Below are 6549 nucleotides of genomic sequence, written 5' to 3'. Positions count from 1 at the left end.
AAGGAAAGGAGTATTTGAAGCAGGCAGTAATCTCTGAGGACCAATTACCAAAGTGTTTACTTTGAAACACATATCCTGAAAGATGTTCTTTGAATAGAGTTTTCTCCAGTTAAATGGGTTTGGTAAACACACTGTACAATACATTCCTCTTGTTGATTCAAAATATCTTTAGAATATGCAAGCCTTTAAGAAGTTCTAGAGTAAAGAAACATTTAACACGTCATTGTCCTGACACTGAGAACGTTTTGGGACCCCATAGAATATTTCTTATTTGACAATAAGTTCTCCTTTGAGGGGAACTTGAACTGAAAAGTTTTAATATTTCTGACCCTAATGCAAAGAAAGTTCATAAATAAATGGAATAGTCTTAATTAAACATTATATGTCTATGAAAATAAATTATAGCTACATACCTTAACATAAATATAGCTTATAAGCAAATTTAAGCTATATATCTAGGTCACTATATATATATAGTATGTTTATATAAAGTTAAAACAGTCAAAAATAGCAATTATATTATTTAAAGATATAAATGGATAATAAATGTTAAAAAGTGAAGTGATTATAACAAAAGTCAAAATAATGTCATCTATAGCATGAAGAAGAAGGAAGATATAATGACCTGGCAGAGAATAGAGGGACTTTTAAGGTATATCCATTTCTTAATCTACATGTAGTTATATGAGTGTTTATAATTATTCTTTATATTGTACATACATATTTACACACAGCTTTAGATCAAAAGCATGAATAGGAGTGTGTGTACCTGTGTGCGTGTGTGCACACATGCACACACACACACACACGTGCACGCACGCATACACAAACTCTACAGCACAGCAGAAATAAGGCATTCTTGAACTGCAAGAGGTGACTTTTCTGAATATATAATAGGAAGAGTGAACTTCCTTAGACATATTCCCTATACTTTTATGGTATGTTTTAAGAATAAACATACGTTAAATTTTTGAAATATGTTACTATAATTTAAAGCCTAAATTTGAACAATTGCAGAAACTGAATTAGCTGGTCAGTGGTTATATCAAACAATATACAGGTTAGTATGGAAGAGTATAGAATATAGATCAGCATGTGACAAAAAAGATCATGCAACAAAACAGAGCCAGAATAATGAGCCAGAAGAATATTTAGACTGTAATTAAGGCAGAGATGTGAACCTTTTAAAAATTGTATACTGAAGAAGAGTTTGATTTAGTACCGAAAACTCCCTATCAGTATATGAATATTATTATTCATATGCATCTAAGTTGATATAGTCATAACTTTTCTGTAGCAAATGATAGAAATCCAATCCAAATTAATGCAAAATGGGGGAATTTTTGGCTTCTTTAGTTAAAATTTGGGAACTTGCACATAATCAAGTATTTCCATATCTATTTTTTCTCTTTTTCACTATTTTTGTTTGTCATTTTCTCTCTTTTTGAATATTTATGTTTTGTTATTTGAGAAAGAAAGGTGGTGTTGGGAGAGGGGCTGCAAATTTCTATGTAATATGTATGATGCATGTATGTAATATGGATTACATGTATTTATTACCAGTTCTTGGTCCTGCCTCTTGAGTTCTCAAGTAACACAAGGCAGTTGAGGCTTATGATGTCCTACAGAAACAGATTTTTGTGCACTTCATCTGCGTACATACTCTGCCTCCTACCTTATCACCTGGCACCATCCAGCTACTTATAGGGCTTTACTGTACCTACTATCTCTGTCGTGCCTCTGTTTTTTCTGTTTATAACACTCGTCCCCATACCCCTTAGTCACTTGAGTTCTGAGACTATGCCAGACAATGTGTTAAAGATTATATCCTGGTCAATGACAGCTCCTGCTTTCATTTGCTCAAGTCAAAAAAGATTGGTAGTGTCTTTTTTTTTCTGTCTTTGCTTAACTCTGGTCCATCAGCAAATTTAGTTCCACCTCCCAAATGTGTCTCACTACCCTTCAACATGGTCCGAGCTGTCAACTTCTCTCACCTAGGTTATTTCAATAACTTCCTAACTTGACTCCCTTCTTCTGCCATACTTTCTTCTAATAAACCAAAATAATCATTTAAAAATGTAAGTCAGATCATGCCACTCTTCCTCTCAAAACCCTAGTATCTTTCCATCTGTCTCGAAGCAGTCAAAATATTTTTTAGTACTGTGAAGTTCTCTGTGATCTGGAACTTCACGTTTTCTCTGAACTTGTTTTATATGTCTTCACTGTGGGTCACTCTCACCCAGCCACACTGGCTTTTTTTCTATTAGAATAGTAATGGTAAAAACTTTGCGTATGCTATTCCATCTGCTTAGAGAGCCTGCGCTCCTTCCAGATACCCATAGACGGATACTGTCACTTCCTTCTGATTTTTGCTTAAAAGTCAACGTTGTTTTAAAATCTTCCATGGCTTCCCTATCTACAATTGTAAACTCACCCATTCTACCTCATATGTCTTTTTCAGCTTAATGTTTTCTCATTACCAGTTATTTTTTTTGTGATTATGCTACATTTTAATTTTAATTTTCTGTTTCTTTTCCCCAAAAATGTAAGCTTCACAAGGACAGGGACCTTCATCCATTTTGCTTGGTACTGTATCTTGAGTCCCTGACTCCATGAGTAGTTAATAAGGAATGAATATTGGATTCCAAGTCACTTTTGAGTCTAGTATAGATGATGGATAAATGGTTTTGTTTCTGGTCGTGGATAGACACTAAAGGAGAATAAGTAATAATTATCTAAATCTAAAATTGAATATATTCTGGTCTAATTATAAATAGGTTCCATATTAAATTAAAGAAACCTATTTTACTCTTTTTAAAATTTTTTCTATTTTCAGTTATAATTTATATGGTTGTAGTTAAATATGTTATCAAAATTCCATCTATATGTGACAACATCCATCCATGTTGTTACATATGGCTGTATTTCATCTCTTCTTATGGCTGAGTAATAATGTATTGTATATACATATCATATCTTCTTTATCCAATCATCTATCGAAAGACACTTTGATTGTTTCCATGTCTTGGCCACCGTGAACAATGCTACTGTGAACATTGGGGTGCATATATCTTTGCAGATAAATGTTTTCAAGATTTTTGGGTAAATACCCAGAAGAGGATTTGTTGGATCATATGTTAATTATATTCTTACTTTTTTGAGGAACCTCCACAAAATATCATCATGGTTGTACTAATTTATATTCTACGCACAGTGTATGAGGTTTCCTTTTTCCCCACAACCTCTCCAACACTTGTTATTACTTGTCCTGTTGATGATAGCCATTCTAACAGGTGTGTCTCATGGTTTTAATTTGCATTTTCTTAATAGCTATTGAAAATTAGTATCTTTTCATATGTCTGTCGGCTCTTTATATGTCTTCTTGGGAGAGGTGTCTGTTCAGGTCCTCTATTCATTTTTTAATTGGATTATTATTATTTTTTTAATTGTTGAGTTGTATGAGTTCTTTGTATATTTTGGATATTAGGCCCTTATCAGAGGTGTTGTTTGAAAATATCTTCTCCCATTTGGATGGTTGCCACTTTGTCTTGTTAATAGTTTCTTTTGCTGTGCCTAAGCTTTTTAATTTGAAATAGTCTCATTCATTTATGTTTGCTTTTACTTCCCTTGCCTTTAAGGTCAAATTCATAAAATCCTCTCTAAATCCAAGGCCCATGAGTTTAGTACCTATGTTTAGTAGGTACTAAATTTATTGTTTAGTACCTATGTTTAGTACCTATGCAATTTATTGTTTCCGATCTTATATTTAGGTCTTTGATCCATTTTGAGTTAATTTTGCTGTATGGTGACAGATAGCAGTCTAGTTTCATGCTTTTGCATGTGTCTTTCCAATTTTCCCAACACCATTTATTGAAGAAGCTTTCCTTTACCCATTGTATGTTTTTGCCTTCTTTGTCAAAAATTATTTGTCTATAGAAACAGGGGTTTATTCTGGACTTTCAGTTTTGTTTCATTGGTCTGTGTGTCTGTTTTACTCTCAATACCAGGCATTTTGATTATTGTCATGTCGTAGTGTAATTTGAAGTCAGGCAGAGTGATAGCTCCTGTCTTGTTCTTTTTCTCTGGATTGCTTTGCTATTTGAGGTCTTTTGTGGTTCCATACAAATCTGATGATTTGTTCTATTTCTTTAAAAAAATGACAACAATATTTTGATAGGGATTGTTTTAAAATTTTATAATGCTTTAAATAATAAGATTATTTTAACTACATTGATTCTTCCAATCCATGAACACAGAGTATCTTTTCATTTCCTCGTGTCTTCTTCTTGTGGAGTCTTTAGGGTTTTCTATATAGCTAATCATGTCATCAGTAGATAATGACAGTTTGACTTTTTTGTTTCCTATTTGGATGCCTTTATATCTTTCTCTTGTCTGATTGCACTCGCTAAAACCTCCAATGTTATATTGAATAATAGTGGTGATAGTGGACAGCCTTGCCTTGTTCCCGATCTTAGAGGGAAGGTTTTTAGTTTTTCACCATTAAGTATAATGTTGGCTGAGTGTTTGTCATAGATGGCCTTTATTATGTTAAGGTACTTTTCTTCTTTACCAATTTTGTTAAGTATTTTGATCATAAATGGATGCTGTATCTTATCGAAGACTATTGATATGATCATGTGATTCTCATTTTTTAATTTGTTTATATGGTGTATCACATTAATCAATGCATGTATGTTGAACCATCCCTGTGCCTCTGGGATGAAGCCCACTAGATCGTGGTGTATAATCTTTTTAATATGTTGTTGTATTCAGTTCGCTAGTATCTTATTTGTGATTTTAGCATCTGTGTTCATGAGAGATATTGGTTTGTATTTTTCTTTTTTTGTGTTATCTATACCAGGTTTTGGCCTCATAAAATGAGTTGGGAAGTATTGCCTCCTTTTTGATGTTTTGGAAGAGTTTGAGGAGAGTAGGTATTAAATCTTCTTTAAATGTTTGGTAGAATTCACTGGTGTAGCCATCTGGTTCTGGACTTTTACTTTTTGGTCGGTTTTTGATGATTGTTTCAATTTCGATACTGCTGAGTTGTCTATTTAGATTTTCCAGTTTTTCTTGATTCAGTCTAGGAAGGTTATATTTTTCTAAGTACTGGTCTATTTCTTCTAGGTTATTAAATTTGGTGTTATATACTTTTTTACAGTATTCTTGTATGATCTTTTGTATTTCTGCATTGTCAGTCATAATTTTTCCTCTTTCATCCCTGATTTTATTTATTTGTGTCTTTTCTCTTTTTTCTTTAGTGAGTCTAGCTAGAGGGTTGTCAATTTTATTAATCTTCTCAAAGAACCAGCTCTTTGTTGCATTTATTTTTTCTATTGCTTTATTGTTTTCAATTTCATTTATTTCTGCTCTAATTTTGATGATTTCTTTCCTTCTGCTGACTTTAGGCTTCATTTGTTCTTCCTTCTCCAGTTTTCTAAGATGAAACATTAGGTTGTTTATTTGGGCTCATTCTTGTTTTTGGAGATAGGCCTGTAATGACATTAACTTTCCTCTTATGACTGCTTTTGCCATGTCCCAAAAGTTCTGATATGTTGTACTATCATTATCATTCATTTCTATGTATCTCTTGAACTCTCTTTTTATTTCTTCTCTGACCCAGTTATTCTTCAGTAGCATGTTGTTTAATCTTCATGTATTTGTGGTTCTTCCTGATTTCTTTTTGCAGTTGATTTCTAGTTTCAAAGCATTATGATCAGAGAATATGGTTGGTATGATTTCAACCCTCTTATATCTGTTGAGTCTATCTCTGTGTCCTAGTATGTGGTCGATTCTTGATTATGTTCCATGTACAATAGAGAAGAATGTATAAACAGCTGTTTTGAGTTGGAAGGTTCTGTAAATGTCAATTATGTCCAGTTGGTCTAATGTATCATTTAAGAATGTTATTTCCTTGTTGATTTTCTGTTTGGATGATCTGTCCATATCTAACAGTAGGGTATTTAGGTCCCCTACTACGATAATATTTTGGTCTGTTTCTCCCCTTAGTCCTGTTAATAATTGCTTTACATATTTTGAGACTCCCTGATTGGGAGCATATTTAAGTAAGTATTATGTTTTCTTGGTGCATGAGTCCCTTTATCATTATCTTTATCCATATCTTTCTTTAACTTTTTTATTTTGAAGTCTATTTCATCTGATATTTGTACCACTACTCCTGCTTTTCTCTGAATGCTATTTGCTTGAAATATCATTTTCTACCCTTTCATTTTGAGTCTGTATTTATCTTTGGAACTGAGATGTGTCTCCTAGAGGCAGCATGTGGTGGAGTTTTATTTTTTGATCCATTTTGCAACTCTGTGCCTTTTTATTGGTGAGTTCAGTCCATTTACATTTAGGGAGATTATTGAAATATGAGGTCTTCTTATAGCCATTTTATCTTTTGCTTTCTGGTAGCTCGGTGTTTCCATTAATTCCTTGTCCTTGTGTTTCTGTTTTCTTTATTTAGTTGGCTTTTACAGATATTCCTTCTGTTTCTTCTTGTTTTATGTTATATACTTCAGTTCTGAATCTTTGGTGTGTGGTTAC

The sequence above is a fragment of the Pteropus vampyrus genome, unplaced genomic scaffold (genome assembly GCF_000151845.1).
Source record: "Pteropus vampyrus isolate Shadow unplaced genomic scaffold, Pvam_2.0 Scaffold9, whole genome shotgun sequence".
Taxonomy (NCBI): Eukaryota; Metazoa; Chordata; class Mammalia; order Chiroptera; family Pteropodidae; genus Pteropus; species Pteropus vampyrus.
This window is presented reverse-complemented; position numbering follows the sequence as displayed.